At 39.9% G+C, this 21,159-nt stretch overlaps 1 long non-coding RNA gene across 1 annotated transcript; it reads right to left on the bottom strand.

The window, feature by feature from the left end:
• Positions 1-638: 638 nt before the first annotated feature.
• Positions 639-20,614, bottom strand: LOC103151388 (uncharacterized). The gene is made up of 5 exons (XR_477641.2): positions 20,497-20,614; positions 10,508-10,699; positions 9,680-9,788; positions 8,504-8,719; positions 639-1,270 (listed from the first exon to the last, which is right to left on the bottom strand). It is a non-coding gene; the product is annotated as an uncharacterized LOC103151388 (long non-coding RNA).
• Between the last annotated feature and the right edge of the window lie 545 nt (positions 20,615-21,159).

The raw sequence follows: 21,159 nt of genomic DNA on the forward strand, positions 1-21,159 counted from the left end.
TTCTTTTAGATTTTTGTAGTGAATTGACAGAAGGCATAATTAGATGTTTTTGTGTTTTTATTTTTTTTTTCTCCCTGAACAGAAGGAAAATGACAAATCAGAAAAGACAGCTACATTTGTTTTTGTGCTGAGAAAAATATTTTGAAATGTAACTTAAGAAGATGAATTTTAATAAGAGAAAACTGGAACATCCAGTGCCTCACAAAACACCCTTTGAATTTTTTTTAAAGCTCAATAATATCTATTATGCTCACATTCAGCTTGCAGACTGAAGCGTGACTTTAAATGAATGCTTAGTTACAAACTTTCCAACGTGTCTGAATTCAATTCTGCCATTTAAAAAAGTACATCATTAACCTAATGACAAGGAAAAATAGAAGTAAAAAAAATATTACAGGTACTTTTAGTGTTATCCTCTTGTGAGAATTCAGCAACAATATGTTCCCATATCTTTATTTAAAAATATTAGTTGGTTCTTTATCAATTTAGTCAAAGTCATTTAGATCCATTATGGCAGGTTCAAAGAGCCACTTGCAGCTCCAGAGCCGCAAGTTGCACACCATGTGATAGACCAACATCAAGTTTTCAAAAACCCTACAACTAAAATCTGAAAAGTGTGGCATACAGTTGTGTTTAGGCTCCTTGAGTCAATCATTTATAAAACCATATTTTGCCTCAGTTATAGCCACATGTCTTCTGGGGTTTGCCATTCTTCCCCACAAATGGGGCAATCTCAGTCTGACTGACCAAATGACTTTGACTAGGTCATTCTAACACTTAGATGTTAGAACGGTTAGCCTAGGCTGAAGCCTCGGCTGTAAGTCTAGTGTTGTCGTAGCGGTCTCCCCTTAAATTCTCATATGACCACAGTACCTCATTTCAATAGTGTCCACACGTTTCCATGCAAATAGATGCAATAGCACACCATCAAAAATGCAGAATAACATTGAATGCCTGTAATAACAAGTCATGTTTGAAACCAACAGAACGAGTTGAGAACAAAACACATTTTGCAGTTTTCTTGCTTGTAAAATTCCTGAACGGTTAAGGACCACATGTCCGTCCTGCGATTGTCTGTTTGTTTTCCGCAATTCCAATAGAAATGATCAGCTTTTTTTTTTTTTTCCTGCTCTCTGAGTTTTGTGTTTGGACAGGAAAGGGGAGGACTCGCTGGGATCTCCTCCACTAACAGATGGGAACTTGTGGGTCCATTAGGCTGTGCAGCACGCTTCGATGCATTCCGTCAAGAACGCTGCAGAAACTATCGATTCTTTGGTAAAAAAAAAAAAAAAAAAAAAAAAAAAAGAAAATTACAAACCAGACATCTAGTTTACAATTCTTGGGTGCTTGCTGGAAAGGACGCCCTGCATGTGTGATTGTTTCTGCAGAGAACTTTTACTCATAAGGAAACACTCTGTGTGCTCTGAGAGCAGGAAAATGATGGATGCGTTTCATTTCTGCCACCTGTGCTTCCACTGACAAGATAATGTTATTCTGTTGCACATTAAAACTCCATCCATTAAAAACAGATGGTTAATCTATGTGGCACCGCTCTCTCAGCGTTTGCTTCTGTTAATTCAGTTTGATCCCAACACCCAGCAGAGAACAAACAGGTCCTTCGATTTGTCTTGGATTTGAGAGCGTTGTGTTAACGAGAGTCCAAATCTCCGTTTCAAAAATCCAATTGGTTTTTGTTACCTCTACCACTAAATTTTCTGTTTACAGTTAGTTGTTCATTTTAAGGAGTTCATATACATTTTTTATGTAATTTTTTTTTTTTTTTGACATATTGAAATTTGAGAACTTCTTAGTACTTTTAAGCAAATTTAAAAAACACAAATACAAAATTTCACCTTGGATTTATTAATTTTTTTTTAATTTTTATATGGAGATCAAACTTTAAGTAGACAGGGAGGGAGGGAGAGAGGATGGACAGACGGATGAATGGATGTCCAAGCATTTTTTTTCCCCATATAGTATTTTGTTTTCCAATACATTACCACTCTGAAAAGATACAAAGTGCTGCTGTTGACATTTCAGTGAATGTCAGTAAGCTCAACTCAAGCAGAACTTTTAAATAAAGACTGGATCTCAAACGTTTTACCAAGAAAGGTAAAAGTGAAACTGAAGTGATTAATTTTTCGACAAATCAAATGTTTAATCTTCAGCTGACATTAATGAATTCAATATAAAAACAAAAATCCTTTTGGTGTCTTTAAATCACCTTCAATTGAAACATTTATTTATCTCTTCAGGACAAAGGCCCTTTGTGGGATCCGTTACTAGGTGAAGACATCTTCAGACACTTCACCTGAGCTGAAAAAACTGCTCTGTGTCTTTCAGCTCCAACTCCTTCCTGCTATTAAAGGAACAGCTTTCTTTTTTGTCCTTTCGTTCACGTACTATATCACTATCAATCGGAGTTCAAGATGTAAAGAGAAAAGAACAGGGGGTGTAGATTGTGCAAGTGTAATGTTGATAAAGTCCAGGATTGTGGAGTGACCAAATAATAGCTTCCTGTCGACAGGTTTTTCCACTTGAGGTGTTAATCTCTGCACCTCCTCCAGAGCGACCATAGGCCTCCTTCTTGCTGATCTAATCAATCATTTGACTGCAACTGCATAATGTCAAAAGAGACTTCTGACTGTTTGGAAACAAAACCTCCCCAAAAACCATGAATACCGATTATCAGACATGCATGCTGCTGTATGACTCTGAGAAATAATTGTTTCTAAATGGTGAGAAGAGGACAGCACTTCGCTTCAGCATGTTTGATCACAAGAAAGCAGGCAGATTGGTAAACAGTCTGCAAGTTCCTGCTGCAATGAGAGCGATAATAGTTTTGTCCTTCCTCCAGGCTCTGTGGCCGTTTTCTGGGGAAGCAGGCTGGTCAATTTCTGAGGCAGGAGGGAGGGCAGATGAGTTGGGGGGTGCGGGGGGGATGAAGAGATTAGAAATAGAGTGCAGAGATTCTGGCCTTCGGTGCCGAAAGAAGTCATGCTGTCTGGAATCAAGTGCTAGCAGTTGGTAGGCAGTGTTCCATGTTTTGTGGCAACAGTGGATGTGGTTTCTACAATCTGAATGCAGGTAATGTATTTGTCTGCAATTTCCTGTATTAGTCTGACAGACATGTGAAACTCAAGGATTGCGGACCACACCCAGCCCAGGGAACACTTGCAAGATTATTTAATGTCTCCATCTTTGATTGTCCGGCAGTAAGACACATAATGCTCATATCAAAGCACACTGCATATTTCAAAATGTACCGCTCCAGTTAGAGATATGAACTCAGTGCCTCGCTGTGATCCAAAATACACATTTTACTGCTTAGCTAAGCCCGCTGCACAGTTCACGTAGCACTTCATTGACTTTGTATCGCAAGACAAGTTGTCCAAAGATGTTTTTTTTCAATAATTTTTGTTCTTAAGCGGGAGAGTATCTGCGTACATCCAAATGGAGTTTGCAAAAGTACAGATCCTCTCCGAGAGTCTGACCCAGTGTTACACGTTCAACCCAGAGAGGTTACTCTAAATCCAAACTGATAAAATATGCAGCTTGTGTGATACAAATCTGTACAAGCAATTGTCCTCTGTATCAGGATATTGGGCTCTAATAGGCTTAATTATTCAACAAAAAGTAATACAATTCTTCAGTCAAAAAAAAATAAATTCTGTCTCTCTGTCACAAAGGGGTGCTGATATTGTCTCCTCAGGATGTTTTCAGGAAACAAAAAAAATTCTGTTTTGAAAAATCTGAACTGAAAGAAGTTTTGAAAGTGGTGTAGCCTGTCTTGGGCCAACGTACATAGCATACCTAGGGTGTTTCTTACTGAAAAATACTGGGTGGTGCAGCTGGTTGAAAACATGGAGAAGTTAAAGCAGGCAAGAGTCCAAAGCCGGGGCTAACTCTCAGTCTGGCACAAAGCTCTTGATTTCTGCTACAGCATGTGGAAGTGCTTTTGGCTTGGAGTAGATCTAACTGGGCTGGGAGGAGAAAGAAAGAAAAGGGGGAGAAAAAGCTGAAGGCAAAAACAAGCAAGCAAAAAGCAGAGTCTGCAAATGGACAAAGGAGCTGGGACAAAGCACATTACTCTTCATTTTTGTCACATCCAACTTCCCAGCAGCCGTACAGTGGGAAAACAAGCCTCTGAATTATGATGAATGCAGTCAGTGGAAAGCGGCTGCTAACAAAAAAAGCACATAAAGGATTCTTACGTTTAGTATCGCACAACGGAGCGCAACGTTTCCTGGTATAAAATTACTGCTGTTGCCAATACACAGATTTTTTTTTTTTTTTTGCGTTGCATTCATGTTTTGTCATTCTTCCTGATCCTACCTCTTAACAACCGACTTCAAGACCAATTCCTCCCCTGAGCTGACCCCGTCCGTCCGCCACAGCCAGCCCTCTGCTCTGTATGACAGGGTTTCGGCAGGGTTATCATCAAGTCTATCCAGTGGTCTCAAGGCTAATATCAATGTCTCAAGGGTGTGCAGATAACCATCATTTTTCTCCCTCTAAACCCCACGGTTGGTCCCCTGAGTAGAGGCTCAGCTGCCTGCTAAAGCCTGTTTTTACTTCATCCCTCTGCTGTTGTCACAACATTTTCATTACATTGCAGCTTTAAGCCCTTAATGACCCCCTTCTAAGACTAAACATGAGGTCAAACAGGGTGTTGTCCGGACAAAGAGCCGCATAGGCGGCAACTTTTGGTCATAGCTAACCTTTGTTGGCCTCTAAGCTGATAATGCCGATATATTGAAGTCAGAAGTTTAGTATACTGAGTTTTTTTTTTTTTAAGTTATTTTTACAAAAAAAATAATGTTAACTAAAAAACTCATAAGGTAAAAATCACATACGGATTCTGTTAGCTTACTTTTTATGATCAGATTCTTATTTCAATGTCCCTTCAGATCAGCATTTGATTGCAATCACAGCATTCAGAGGGTATGTGTTAGGGTATTTTTCATTTTTGACTTTGCGGGGGGAAAAAAGGTCAGGCTTAGATATTTCAGTATTTACCGTGATTAGATTTGGTATAAAAAGTTAGAGAACCACTGGTTGAGGCAAAACAGAAAAAAGGAAGCAAAGACCATGGAGAGTTAGAACTTTTAGCTGTTACATAAACACACACCGCCCTCTGAAATGCTTTCTGGTGCATGTTACCATACGGCTATACAGCAAAAGCCTGCGCAGCCTGTCCATTAGTGTTGATGTTATAAATAAAAACTTCAGCTCAGAAAGCTAAAGCAAAGTGTAAATAATGCAGAAGTTGGGCATGATATCAAAAACACCCTAGAGTTAATCCATTCAGAGAGCACGTTCCAACGCACATGGTGGGTTTTCGATATCATGTTTCCGAGTTTTGTTAAATAAACAGTAACTGCTTCAGCCTTTCTAAACCTTTGCCAAAACCATACAGAGCTTGGACGCAAGTGCTCCTTGGAGAATAGTTTCAGGGAAAAATTACTACAACTATCCAGATCTGAGGTAATCATATAGTAGCGTACAAACGTCTGCATGTTTCACGCTAGAGGAGAAAGTCTCTTCTCCAGGTTCTTTGGACTTTCTGAAGGTCCTGGACTTTGTAACGACTGGTGACCAATTTTGGGGGGGATTTAGACGTGGCTCTGCTCCAACACAAAAGTTGCCTGACTACCTTCTCACCAGCATGTCAAAGGTCTGCAGAAACCTGTCAGTGGACCATCATTTGATTGGGCTGTGTTGAAATAAGAAAATAACTCAAATTTGAAGGGCACTTGCACTTGAGGACTGACTTTGGGCACGTCTGCCCTGAAGATTTTTGTTGCTCTTTTAAGCTGCAAACCTACAGCTTCAATCCGGATTTCCTTGCTGAAAGAAACCTATAAGAAATCCTACTCTCAGTTTTCCACAAGCCACATAGGGTAAACAGCAAATACGGGGAAGAAGGTGCTGTGGTCAGATGAGATTATGTATAAATCTGGGGGGACTACTCTGTACACAACATCCCCTGGGTAAAACATGTTGATTGAAGCAACATGCTGTGGTGATTCTTTTTTTTTTGCAGCAGCAGCAGCAGGGGCAGAGAAGCAGGTCAGTGTTAATAGGAATATGGATTCAGCTAAATACATGGCAATCCTGAAATAAAAACTGTTAGAGGCTGTAGAAGACCGGGGAGGAGATTTAACTAGCAGGATAATCATACCACCAAGGGTACAATTACATGGCTTATATCAAAGTCTATTTGCAAATCTAATGAGGAATCTTGCTGCAATTCCTAAAGAAATGCTGTGTGCAGATCCTCTCCACCCACTCGGATGGAGCTACAGTTGTTTTGCAAAGACATGTTTGCAAAAAATTTCAGGTCCCCGGTGTATGGATCTGGAGAGTCATACCCCAAAACACTTGCAGCTACTAAGCATCAACTCAGAGGCACTGAATACAAATACACACTCAACTCTTTCAGATTTTCAATAATGTTTTTAGAACCAATTATAATCTACTGAAGTTATGTGATGCTTTGTGTTGGTCTTCCACGTGAACAAAATGCAACGGGATTTCTTGTTATGTGATAAAATATGTGAACACTGTAAAGTAAGCCACCTGACCACTTTTCTCCGTTTGTTAGTGCAGCACTGTGATGTTCTGGTCCAATTTATTATGTAAACATCAAGCTGGGGTCCTAAGATAAACTGTGAAATACCATGGAGAACCTGGAGGATTATTGGAGAAACGATAGAAGAACAGTCTGTACTTGGAAGAAAAACAAAACAAATTTTGAGCAGTTTTTTTTTTTTTTTTTTTTTTTTTGCTTAGTTGTGAGTTTTCTGCATGTCAAGAAGTAATTTTCCACAACTGAATCCTATGGCGGTGTGGAAGGAAACACAGTGGTTAAGACCATTTAAGACTTTGTACTAAGAATGTTGTTTCAACGGTTGCAGAAAAACCTATGAAAAGTTTATAAAGCTAATTTCAGGCTGCTTGCCGAGCTTTCAACATTTCCCAAGCTTCTCTACGGATGAGAAAGACTCAGGCATTTTCTTTTGTTGCTTTTAAGCTCAAATCAACTGCTATAGACAAGTTGAACACCTTGGATTAGGCCTTCCCATAATTAGATCCGCAATTATTATTGAAATAAACAGAAAGAAGAACTGTTCATTTTCTCCCTGATCTCTTAGTGCGTGTGGTTTGAAGGCCGCTGTCTAGCTTAATCTCCTACAGTGTCAGTTTATTTCGTGCGCCTGCTCAACAGCTCTGCTGCTGATGTCGCTGCCAGCTCTTTGGTGCCGAGTTCAGCGCAGACACAAGCCCACTGAGCCCAGAGCCGGGTGTGATTCTTCTGTGTTTGCTTGATTTTTCCACCGAAGTCCAAATGAAATGATTAATGGCAATGAAGGGCCGTGGCTTGTTTCTCAGCCCACAGGCTTCAGGGTCTGATTAAGTTGTTTGCGCAGACTAAACGGGAATGGGTGTGTAGGCGAACGCAGAGTTTGCAAATGGAATATGATGAACAGAAAGTGTCCTTGTTAATGTGGATTTCACTCTTACGTAATAGCGAAGCAAACCTGGATTAGTTTTGTCCTCTGCTATTCCCCAGATCACATTTTTAAGCTTTCTCTGCATGCGTCAACAAGAAACAACAACAACAAAAAAAAAATTGCTCTGTCATATTCCACCGTGGGTAAATATGAACATTGCCAAACAACAAATATGACTTTACTGCAAGCTGCAATGCAACCAGACAAGCAGCTGTAGCTAAAAACGGTGAAATAAGTTAACTCTGCTTCTGACAGATAGAAACTAGTCTCAGAGTGCCTTCAACTCAAGCAAATACAGCTAACAAGCATTAATAAAAAAATAGTTTCTAAAGTATATTTTTGAAACGTACCAGCACAAAACCCACTATAATCTTTACTTTTAAGTATTCAGATGTTCTACATTTAACATTGTATATTTGTTCTACCTTACTAAGCATGAAAGAAACACTTGTTCACTGCACGATCGATTATTTACATTGAAGACTGGGCTAATTAAATCACACGTTTTTTTGACAAGAAATCCAAGGAAACTGATACTGATCTGTTTTGTCAGTCAATCACATAAAGTACTTTGAAGACAGATAAAAAGGAAAAAAAAATAATACTAACAGGAAATATTGGGAGTCAGTTTCTTAATACCTAGCAGTTGCTGTTAAGGATGTACTAAATGGTTTCCAGAAAGAATCTTAGGGGCTGGAAAAAAGTCCACTTGCATATAAATATCCTAGTTATATAAAGGCATTTCTGTGGTGACAATAAAGCCTATTTTGGTCTCAGAACAGCAGAATGGTCTTTAATTTAGACTCCTCAAAATTAAATCCATAGATTTATTGCAACGTTCTAAAGCTTCATCATTGGCAGAGGGCTGATGAGAAATACCTCTGAGCACCTGTTCTCAGAAAGAAAAAAAAAACATCTTGTGAATGGGCTTTAGTACCTGATCACGTCACACTCCCTCCTCCTTTGCTGCACCACTATTTGCTCACCTTCCCATATGAAAGTCCCCCTAAGCCGGGTCGTCCAGGCAGCAGATGTTACGCTGGGCCGTTCAGGCCGAAAGGCTTGATCCGAGATGATTGGGCGTAATTATAGGCTGTAAGCTGATAGTGATGGAATAGGGAGTCCATTGAGATGTCAGTCCTCCTGGTGTTTCCGAATGCAGCCAGCCACTATAACGGCTGCAGCCTGCACAACCCTGCAGGCTGATAAAATGAGGAGAGGCAAGAGATTTTAACAGGAGCACCAGGAGAAGTGAACTAGGTTAAACAGTGACAGGTTAGTGTAGGATGGGGACAACATCACAGCACATATCTGTGTATCGTAACAGATAGGTTCCTTCTTTCCACCATTCCTTCATTCCTTTTTCCATACCTCCTTCCGTTCTTCTGTCCTTCTTTCACGTAGTTCTCTACAAGGCTGGGCAACAGAAATTCAAAATCATTATATAAACATATGTTGCATTTTTTTTTTCCTTTTTTCAAGGATTTTGCATCTAGTTTAGCTTAAAGTAAAATGGTTGCTGCTACATCTTTCAGTTTTTGCTTTTCACATACATTAACTCATTGTGGGCTCTTTGAGAAACCTATAGTCCCAGATTTAAAAAAAAAGAAAAAAAAAAAGAATGTCCATTTATGTTTTTAGTTCATGATTTCAGATCTAATTATTATGACACGAATACCATTTCAAATTATCCAAAAATCAAATGAGATTACTTTTATATAGAGATCTTACACTGAATGTTAGGGACTGGGTTTTAGTTTCGAACTGTAGGAGGTATTTCTGATCTCCGTCTAAACAAGTGCAATACAACTAAACTTGCTGAACATTTTTTTTTATTTACCTTCCAATTCTTAAACCTTTGAGTAAAACATGTTTCTGTTTGCTGTAGCCTAGCACAAACAAGCCCTCAATGTACTTCATACGCATCAGATTTGCCACCGGTGCAAATGAATCACCGTCTTTCTGAACTCCAAAGAAAACGTTGTTTTCCAAATGACTGTACGTACTCAAGCAGCGTGGAAGAGGAACAGAGAGACTGGGAGGCGAAGGGAAAACAAGCAAGAAATGTTGGAGAGAAGAGCAGAAAAAAAAAAATCAGAGCGGCCCGGCTGTATGTTGGACGGCACCTAATTGTCTACTGCAGCATGTAATGACAAGCTTACTTTGCATCAATCTTTCATTATTAGGAGCTATTTTTGTCTCCACGCAGGAGGCAAACAGATTCATCCTCTGCGTGGGGCTGAATGAGGAAGGCAGCGGCGGTCTGTTCACCTACAGGAACAGGAAGGACAGGAGGTAAACGTGATTTCATTTAAACCTGTGCCACGAAATGAAGACGGGCTGCATTTTCAGGTAAAAACATTTGTTCATAAGAAAAAAATTGTAAAAATTTACTCAGACAATAAATCAAAGAGATATTGAAATGTTTACCATGATGAATGAGAATAGGTTGTTGGTAATAAATCTTTCCATTTAAATTCTTTATCTGGTTGTTTTTTTTTTACTCAACACACATTATAAAAGTAACCTACTGAGTGTATTTGAAGGTTTGCTTATCATTTTCCCTTTGAGAACACTGCCCCCTACCTATAAACAATATATAGTGACTCAGTTAATCTACGGCTTCTAAACATAAAATAGCATCTAAAAGAAGCTCATGTGAATCTTTTAATTAAAATCTTGTGGAATTTGTTTGTTCTTTTTTTTCTTGCTATTGTTGCCGGGGGTTTTTTTGTTTTTGTTTTGTTTTTTTTGCTCTGCATTACGTTGTGCATTGCTTTGGCTCATCAATAAACTATTAGGATGAATCAGTGAAACAGTAAAATTCCTGTGAATGGCTGAGAATGGGAGAGCTGGGCTCTGTGCGAGGGATCAGGACTCGGGGAAATACAGAGGGAGAAAGAGAAGAGAGGCGTCTGTGTGGTTTTGACTCATCTCTGTGCTCCTAATAACCCCACTGGATAAAATATGCGTTGAGTGGAGATGATTACCTCTTTATCGCTGCTCTCTATACTTATCCCCCCCCACCGGCCTTCCTCTCTGCAGGTTGTAGCTCCTCTCCGGCTCTCATCCTCTCTTGAACGAATAAGCCTCAGTCTCAGTGATCCTGTTCGCTCCTCAACCGTCTTGAAGCGATTAGCTCTGCGAGCTCGTGCGGCTTCGCTTAGACACTTTCTTAACTTCTAATGGCAAAGCGCATCAGATGCCACGAAAGTTTGCATTGAAAAGAAAGAGACAGACAGAAAGAAAACAAGTTAAACTTTCTGTAACTTTCTGTAAGATCAAAGCATAAAATTTAAGACAATGACAGCAATGACTCAGTGCAGCTGTAGGTATCTCTCTTCTACATCACTGTGGATACATCTTGGCCCAATCATTTTTCACGTCTAGCCCCAGAAGACGTATGTGGACATACAGACATTAAGGCATCCCTTTTCAATTAAATGTTTAACCCACTTTAATGGAACCTTGTTTTTATAACAATCCTGCGTTGGGGTTTTTCAGACTTCCGTAAAGTGCCATGCAGCCGAACTGTGATGTTCCTTATGCGTGCGCAGATCATCGGGGCAGAGCCTGTTTTCCCAGCTGTCTTTGGCACGCCAGGCATGAAGGAACGAGCAAGGAGTGACGGATCCGTGTCCCTGAGGATTAGCATGCTGAAGACATCCTGGTGTTGAGCGGGATCGGATTTACAAAGCACTTTGCTGATAATGACGCTGCTCTTTAAGGCTGCAGACTACGGAGGTAGACATGCAGGACCAGAACCTTTTGAGAAGGTTTAAACTGGAAACCACCTGCTTCCTCCTAAAACAACTTGTCCGGCTTTTTATTATTTTTCTCCTCACTGACATATGCTCACTTGGGAAAGATTCTGATCGTGCTCAATGTTTGGAAGCCTAAATCTGATGTTGTGCCTTGCATTTCGTTTCGTTTTGCAGTTTAGTTTTGCAAGCCCACAGCAGTTCTTGTCTAGACATCTCAATCTGCAAAGATGCGGAGGCTGCCAGTAAGAGATGTTCATCTGCTACATTTATCTCTACGGGCATCAAAGGCCCCCCGACAGCAGCCTCCGTCACGCCACAGGTGGAGGATATGCTGTGAAAATGGCACTATTGTCAACCCTTCGTACCATCTGCCTCACTTTCTCCAGCGCCACCTCGCCTCCCCACTCTCTCTTCTCTACTACAAAGGATTGTCACCTCATAATGAACCCTGAGGGTGATTTAAAGTCCTGTTGGTATTGCAATGACCAGAGACTGCAGGAATGATGGCAGTTTGTTGTGCTCTGTGCACAGTTGGGATTTTTGTATTTCACTAAAATAATCAGTGACAAAGGGCTCCTGCACAGTCTGGAAAAGTGGAGTATTTTCCAGTTATGGATAGGTTATGGAGAAAGAAAACAGAGCATGAAAATATGTCTGTCCCATTGTTTTAATGTGTTGTTTCTTCCTCCCTTCTTTATGTCCTTCCTTTTTCCATTCACCTGCTTGTGTCCCATCTTCCTTCATCCCTAGCGTCCTTCCATCTGCTACACCTCCATGTCTTTCCTTGTTTTCTTTCTTTCAACCTTTGGTGTTTTTTTTGGTGTTTTTTTTCTTTTCTTCCTTACTTTCTCTTCTGTTTGTCCTTGCTAATGTTCTTCTTTCTCTCATCACATTTTAATTCTTCCTTTTTATGAATTTCTGCACTTTTGTTTCTTCTTTCTTTTCCTTAATCATGTCCTTCTTTCTCTTCTTCCCTTCCTTGTATGCTACCTCCATTTCTTTCTTGTATACTTTCTTTTGTCCTTCTTTTCCAGTACTTCTTTCCTTCCTTTTGTCATTCTTTAATTGCACAGTTCATCGTGTCCTTTTCCCTTCTATTCATCCTTAATACCCCATCTTCTTCTGTCCTTCCCCCAAGTTCCTGTTTTTTTTTCTCGAGTTACTAGCAATACATAAATTTTGCTAACAGTAATTTTATAATAAACTTTCAATTTTATACTTTAACACGGCAACTGGAAAGCTCCATGTGGAAAACTTTATAAATGACAGGAGAAACGTGTAGGGACCTCAAGTAATATTGAGTAAGCTGTGCAGTGTGTGTGTGTGTGTGTGTGTGTGTGTGTGTGTGCTGCAACAGATAGTTGTTTGGCTCCTTTCAGTCACTAATTGTCTTCTGAAGTCTGTCGATGAGTATTTTCTGAAAAGCGAAGCGAAGGTTTAATATTCTGCACCACTGGAGTGGATAATGAAAATATCAATAACAATGTCTTTAAAAAAACATGCAGGTATACAGTATTGGGCACAGAGAAACCTTTTGCAGTGATAGGAAGTGAACATGACTTCTGTTCTGGATGATCGTGTCGACTCTTGCGGCCCAAAGCCGCCCCGTGACTCGGCGCTCTCCGTGTGAGCCGTTTGTGAAAACGCTCCGTTCAGCGTGAAGCCAAAGCGATTGTGTCTGCCTGCCTCACTTGGCTCTTTTCATCTCTCCATGCTGTCATTACGGTCGGTCACGGGGGTGAAGGGCACCAATTGGGGCAAAGCATGCTGGGATACATGCACTGTGGGTCGCTCTCCCACTGGTGCTCCGAGCCCTTGAGGTTAGATGCTACGTGTTGCTAGGGTACGCTGGCAGCTGCTTCAGCTTTGCATAGTAACCAACGTAAAGGAGAATTAGTTCCGGTCACACCCATGTAGGATGTTTATCACCTCTTGCATTGTAATTCTTCATCTGTATTCACATAGATGGTTCCTGGGGGTAATAATTTAACACTGTCTGGATTAAATTGTTTTCATACTTACAGGATTCTACGAAAGTTTACACCTCCTCATATTTCTTTTTTTAAATTTTGACAACAAGCACTCAGACTTTCATTTATTGTCTTAACGTGATTCAATTTTGACTGTTGCGGTCTGAAAAGTTAGGACTATGTACTGGGACAAGTGCTATTGGTGAATGCTGAGTGTTGGTAGTTGGTTTGTTATCAAATAACAAACCAACACAAAGTAGTACTTCATTGTGAATTGTTAAAAGGAAAATGACTAAGAGCTTAAAATTTGCGCAGGGCACAAGGATGTTTACTTCCACGCTTATTCTGATACCCCTAAATGAAATGCAACGTCACTAATTGCCCTCAAAAGTCCCCTAAAAAGTGAATGAAGCTCAGAGATCTGTAATTAAATGCCAGTATAAATATGGGTGTTCTGTAAAGACCTTAGAGGTCTGTTAGAGAACATTATTTAGCACAAAAGAGTGTTGTCAGCGTGACCTGACCTGGTATATTCAGGTCAGGTCATTGGGGAAAAAATGTTTTTGGTTTCTGAGCATCCACTCTGTCAGTGCCAATCAAGCTGAAAACTGTCCAATTTTGATAACTAACCAATTCCTCTGTGCATCTCCGTCTAAAACCATAAAATATATCTTTGATTAGAAGATCTACTCCTTCAGTCAAAAGCAGAAGTGTGTGACTTATTACAATGAAAAATTATAGAGAAGATTAAACTGAGACAACTGAAATAAAATACTCAGAAAGATTAAACAAGTCAGAAACGCTTGGGCATGCAAGAAGTTTAGTACCATTCTGCCAGAGCCATTTGCTGTTGTAAATTTCTACCCCTTTTTTTACTCTAGAAGATGACTAGAAGAAAACAATGGTTTGACAAAACTTCAATGGCAGTTACAATTAAAGTCCAAACTTGCCTTTTTTATAAGAATTGGGGGGAAGCAAACTTTTAAGGCAGTTGAGGCCAAAAAATTGCACTTATCAGTTCATTATCTAATGTAAAGTGCACAATATATAAGTAATCCCAATAAAATATTTATGTACGTAGACACAAATCTCAAACGGAAAAATGATGGATACGTTACCCTCACATAGGGATGAAAAACTTTATGTTAAGGAATCTTGAAGACGTTCCCATTTTTCAACACTTATTCCTATTGTCCTGTAGATAAGACTATTTTAATTATCAGAGCAGTAGAAGTTCTGTTTTCACAAGAATGGTTTTCAAAATAATCCAAAAAAAAATATTACAACTAAGAAACACCAACCTCAATTTTAGAAAATGAAATATCTCAGAAAAGCTCTGAGGGAAAAGCCAATAGACAGTAACGTTGCTTGTCGACTGGCCTTTATGGACATAAAGTGATCTTGTCTCCACTACAAACCGAGGTTTGTAGAGTGAAGCTGAGAAAAATATATAAAATGGTGCATCATGTACTACACTAGCCAGCTCATCAGGCATACGGTCTCAGCTGGCATGGAGGCAATATGAAACACATAAACCCTTCCGATATTAATGACTCTGTCGAGCTGAAAGCCTCTGATGCTATTCAGAGATAGGCGTTAAATGTCCCTGAGTACTGAGAACACAACATTATGTGCATTCATATAAATATCCTCTCATCTCTGCGCAAGACGGCCTGTCCTTGAGTTCCCATGAAAATAATAAGAGGTGGGCCTCCTGTAACTCAATACCCAGATATTGCCTGCACTGGTGGCGCCGAGAGATGAAATGAAACCAGAACAAGGTGATGACAATGATGCCACTTGTGGTCGAGCTGCAGACTTGAGGATTCATTCCCTTTGTATTTCAGCTCCCCTCTAATTTCCCATTCTTGTTGTGAGCCTCTTTTTGGTGATTGTTTTAAGTATTGTAATGGTTCTGATAATCAAACACAGTTGCAAATTGGTCTAAAAGCAATAGAACCAAGATAAAGTAAGGGGTTACAGCATATCCACTTATAAGGCCCATAAATTATATAAAAAATACAATTACTCTACAATGAGTTTCATCTTCTCCCAAACACTACTTATTCATTTAATGTGAAGTAGAAATTCACATTGTACAGATTCAAATTGTAGATCTCTGAGTAAGACTGATGGTATGAGACTGAGTCTTGCTTTTATGAGACAGAAGGATTTTTGCCTCTGTCTTTTCATGTGTTCTTACTTTTCTCAAACAGATGAAGGATCCAAGGAATTAAGCAGTTTATTTTATGCAAGAGTTGCCTTTGAAGACATTATGAGCCATTCCCAACAGCCAGGGATCTAATCAGGTTGTGAGGCGAGCCAAGAGGCTGTCATCTCTGGGGGGGTCCCCAACTGTCCCTCAGTGCTCGGATCTGTCACACACCTGTCACTGTCCTTTATGGAGGCAAAGAGACAGCTCCCACTCTGGATCTTTGCTGATGAGACCAGTTATCAGCCCCTCAAGCGCTACTTCAATAACAACGCTAGTGTCAGGTTCCCTCTTCAGCAACACACTACACATGGATGGGGGGCAATCAAAGGCCACTCTTAAACATTCGGGAAGATTGCCCCGACTTTAACCCTCTCCTGTCCTGCTCCCAGGAGCCTGGAAACCCACAGCAGGCCAGTGTCCGATTTCTCTGCTAGTTTACCCTCTGAACTGTGTGGACGGATGGAGGAGCAGCTTAACCTCTTAGTGAGACCTCCAGGGAGAGGTAGCATTGGAGCTGGAAGGGCCCAAGAGATGGCTGATTTCATTATGTGGATGTTAGAAGTTGCCCTTTGTTGCCTGACTGTCCCTGTTGTTTACTGTGCAGGAATTCCCATTAAATGCTGTTAATGACTAATGTCAAGTTTAAGTACTGCTTGTTAAAACACTTACAGAAACACCAAGTAGTTGTAATTAAGAAAAACAGCATAGAGTTTAAAAATCGACAAAAAAAAAGTTGCATAGAATTCTCACTTTTATTTTGTCCAGTATTTTTTTTAATGGAAACCTATTTCATCTGAAATTTGTTCTATATAGCCAGAACATAGCCTTTGACCTTCTTGTGAGCACCTGCTATAGTACAAATACCTAAGCACATGTTGCAGACTTTGCTATTCAGCATCAACTGTGAACTCAAAAGACACAATTTGTGCTTTATTTAACATGAACTGAATATAGCTCTGCCGTGACTACTCAGGAAACTGTAAACATTTCAGGAAAAATAAACAAGTAATAAGTGGAACCAGTACACAAATCATCAAAAAAAAATTACAAAGCAAACTTCCGAAATTCCTTAAAAAAAAAATAAAATAAAAAATCAACATGTCCTTCAAATCAAATCAGCAATTTTCAAATATCAGGACCCACAGTCCTTCATGACTTAAACGTGTTCATGCTCCAGCACACCAGATTCAAATGACTGCATTTCCTCCTCATCAGCTTATCAAGTGATCCTGAAGCCCATTCATCTAAATCATGTGTGGCAGGAAGGAAACGCCTAAAACATGCAGGACAGTGGGTCCTGATGACCAGGATTGGGAATGATTGCTTTACATCATACAAGTGAAGTGATCATAATTAAAGATATGGTCTTAAATCAAAAGTTCAGTTTTTATAACCCTTTTCCGATTTATCTCAACAAAAATACTCCATGTGAATGTGAGTGGTTCAGTCTCTGCCTCAAGCAAAAGAGCTAAGGTAACTCTGGAGGATATAATGCAGGTACTGCTACAGCCTATCGTGAAGGAAGAGCTGAGACAAAATGCAAACCTTTCATTTTAATGGTGTATACCCCAACTCCTATGACCTTGGATATAACCTTGGTTCAAGTAGAGCTGCTTCTTTGCTGCATCAATAGGAGTCAGTAGAGGTGTTTGGGCATTTGATCAGGATCAGGGTGGCTGGCTTTGGGGCTTTTATGGACACATCCCACTGGGATGGAGCGCAGGTTAGAGCCAGAACTCACTGGAGGGACTATAAATGACATTTATGTTTTACCCTTAAGTTACAGTATATTACTACATGCTAAAATTCTACTTTTAAACAAAGTTTGCAAAAATTAATTCAGATTGGGTCATAAAAATAAGTGGCTGCCGTTGCCCAGGAAGCGATGCCATGGTCAATCATCATCACCCCTTCACTTTGCCAGTAAAACTTATTGGGCACCAAACATAACATTCTCCAACACTGTTAGGTCAGATTTTCCACAGCATAGGGAGAAAGATTTCCAAAACTCGGTCTTGAACTGGTTTTCTCTGTAAATTTGAGACTTAAGAGAAGGAATTATTCAGAGGTGTTATATTTACTCTGGAATCTTCACTCCTGACTTTTAAAGACATATTCATCGGTGCGGTAAACTCAAGACAGGTTGCAAATTTTGGATTAAATTCTTGTGCGGCTCCGAAACACTCCTACCTCAGGTCTCCTTTACATGGTAGTGCCACTTACAGAGGCAATGAATACAACCCGTGTCCCATGAGCCATAAAACCCCATGTCTAGGACATTTGCCATTTTGAGGTGAAGGCGATGGCCAAGGCAAACATCAGAACTACTCTCAACATCAGCCATACGGAAACAGCCGTAGCTGAAAATGTCATACAATGTTTTCTCTTCAGTGCAGGAACAAATTATTTAAGATTTAAGGTTTTGGATTCAGATCACTTCACTGTAAGATTATCCATTCATACCTTCTGCTACCTAACGGGCCATGTAGCTCATATAAGATAAAGTATCCTGACAAAAGAACTTATGAATTGTTGTAAGAAGTACTTCGTTTGGATTTTTGTTTAATATACAGTATCAACTGAGTATAAATGTAAAGGTAAATTTTTAGACAGGATGATCCTTTTACAAATACATATCTGAGAAATGTGCAACTCTTTGCAAGTCCTCCAGAGTTGCCATGGCCCTATTGACTTCTTTTCTGATTAATACTCTCCTTTCTAGGCCTGTCAGTTCCTGCCTTGATGAAGATGCAGATGTTTTTGTGAAATTTTCTTTCCATGTTCAGACAGTGAACTCAACAAAACCGTTACATTTTCAAAGTTTAGGATACTAACTTAACCCTGCCCTTCACTGACAGCAGATGATTGCACTGTATTTTATTCATGGAGGTCAAGGTACAGCGGTTCAAAATTAAATTTACCTCCGTTTTTTTTATCATTTTGAAAATTATGCATAGCTTTCCTTTGGCTTCACAATTATGTATTACTTTGTACTGCTCTCACATAAACTCCCAATAAAATACATTGATGTTTGTGATTTAATGTGACAATATATTTAAAAAAGACAGTACAAGGTTTCTCAATACTTTTACAATTCATTGTGTTCTTTAATTTTAGTTACATTTCAGCCACAACTGGATGCTAATTTAAAAGTATTTTCCTTATGTTGTCTTTAAAGTTTTCTTCTCTTTAAGTTTGGCTTCTTTACCAGAGGACAGTCAGATTCAATTAGCCTTAATCTGTTCTGTGCTGAGAGCAGCACTCCCTCGTGTTTTGCTCATTTTTTCACATCTGACTTCGTGTTCTGTCTTTTCCAAGTTAATCCACTCCACAATAAGCTGTCTATGTGTGCATCTTTTTATGTGTGTGATGCATAAGGGAAGTGCTCCATTCACACTCTGTGAACTCCACTCCTTCTCAAAGAGTGCTTTCACTAATAAACTATAAGTGTGTCTTAGTCATAATTCATAACTCATTTACAGCCTGTCTCATAAGATCGGGACAACTCAAAATTTATGACTGGCCATTATTCTTATTAGGCTTGTAAAAGTAGGCATTAGCCCACACCAGTCATTTGTAAAATTCACTTTACCTAACAAGGAGCAGACTGGGGTTGAAAGAACAGCTAAACTCAATCAGAGCTCCGCAAGGTGATGGCAACATGCCCATCTTTATAACTAGTATGAAAAGCTTGAATATGAATATGGTATCTGAGCTCCAGAGGGGCAAGGGATTCATTTCGGGAAGGAATCCCCGCATATAAATTTGATGTTTCTGATTGACAATATGAACAGCTGATTGCGTGAGAAGTATAAGACAACCAGCAGCACATGTCTGCATGTCAATTCAAACCCAATCCCACCTGCCAGTCATGATAAACGATGTGGGACGAAATAAAATAAACAAAACCGAGTGCATCTAAATCCTACACTTGAATGGCCTGTTTGGATCCTGATTCTGCACGGCAGCTTTACAAAAGCTAACTGTCCCAGAATTTATGGGGGGAGGGGGGGGACGCAAGGACCAAAGAGAAGTAGAGAGAATACAGTCATGTGTTTCATGCTTTTCTCTATTCTTTTTTGATTTCTCCTGTAGGACATGCTTCTCGCATGACCAGATAGTGTTCAGCTTCTGTCAGACAGCTGGGTCAAGCTCTGGTCATGCAGAGGCGGGAGGAGCGTCAGGCACAGGAACTGGTTTGCATCCAGCAGCTGCTGTAATTCTGAATTTGATGGGTGAATGGGGGTAAGCCATCCTTTTGCATAACCCAGTGGTTCCCAAATTTTTTCTTCTGCGCCCCCCCAGTGGTTTCCAAACATTTTCTGCGGCCCCCCCTATGGATTACAAATGGCTGTCTGGTTGAAACGGCGCGTGTGAGGGGGGCGGGGGAGGGCATCGACTTTTTTGGGGGCAAAATGAATGTACGTAGCTGAAAATAGACACCAACATCGGTAGCCTACAAGGTACTTGTTAAGCTTGTTAAGCTGAAGGTTCTGTATTGATATTAGCTAGTCATCTTTTAGCTAACATTACCTGCATCCAACAGCTTTACTCAACTCAGTCGGTTAGTTTGGAGGGAAAAACTGTGAAAAGTTCTTTGCGTTTTGCTGGTTTGCTGCCGTGATTCTAACACAAACCTACGTAGCTCCGCCCAGCAGCAGCAGGTCTCCTTCACAGGTGGAAACCCAGCGCAAGCGTCATAGCGCTCATGTTGCGTTTAAAGGCGGCTCGGAAAAACAGGTTACAACATGTTAACAACGGATTAAACAGTTTTAACTGCTGATAAAAGTGACAGAGGACACAAATATGGGAAGTGTGGAAGCCTCTACTGTATCAAATTGACATAGGAATAACAGAAAGTTGGCTATTCTAAGGTAAAAACCCAGCGCTTACAGTGTTTTTTTCATCCAGACGGCTTCCCCTCCCCACCCCGCCTGCAGTGACACGGTGCCAGTAAAGTGCGTCAGTAAAGTTCATGCACACACGCATACATACGTATGCACACAATAAAAGTATGATTCATAACTTACTTTTTGGTTTCAGCTCAAACTGGCGCGGTTCGTTGTGGGTGCACACACGGTGTTCCTGCCCCAGTTGTCAAGTTCATCCTAGCTTGTAGTTTCCAGAGACATTTTCCCGGTCCGGATATTCAAGCCGAGCTATTTCCGGATTGAAGGGCACCGCGAGGGAAACACGTGATGACGTAATAATTACATCAACAGGACGTTGTATTAATTGACATTTATTATTGTTATTCGGTTTCTTTTTTCAGTGTTCTGATTTTGTTTTTGTTTTTTTGTATGTGTTAACAGTTTACTTGAGTTAGAAGTAATAGGGTTTTTTTTTCTTAATCGTTTTTGTCCTCTTATGGGCGGAGCCTGTGAAAAATGTTGTGAACGCCCTGTATTTTATTCAAATTTAATTCAAAATTAAATTACTTTATTGACCCCAAAGGGAAATTAAATCCAAAGTGAAATTAAATAACATGACATAGTCAAGTGTTAATTATTGTACATAAAATAAAATTGTCTAATCAGTATTTTTATTTTTTTTTTTGCCATTCATCTGTTAAAGTTTTATAAAAGTCCTTTAAATTCAGAGCAACTGCAGTCATCCACATCATCAGTTTCCCGTCGAGTGAATATGGTGACAGTATAGGCACTGAAAAATAGTCTCTGTACACGTCCCCCAGG

The sequence above is a fragment of the Poecilia formosa genome, unplaced genomic scaffold (assembly GCF_000485575.1).
Source record: "Poecilia formosa unplaced genomic scaffold, Poecilia_formosa-5.1.2 Scaffold7, whole genome shotgun sequence".
Lineage (NCBI taxonomy): Eukaryota > Metazoa > Chordata > Actinopteri > Cyprinodontiformes > Poeciliidae > Poecilia > Poecilia formosa.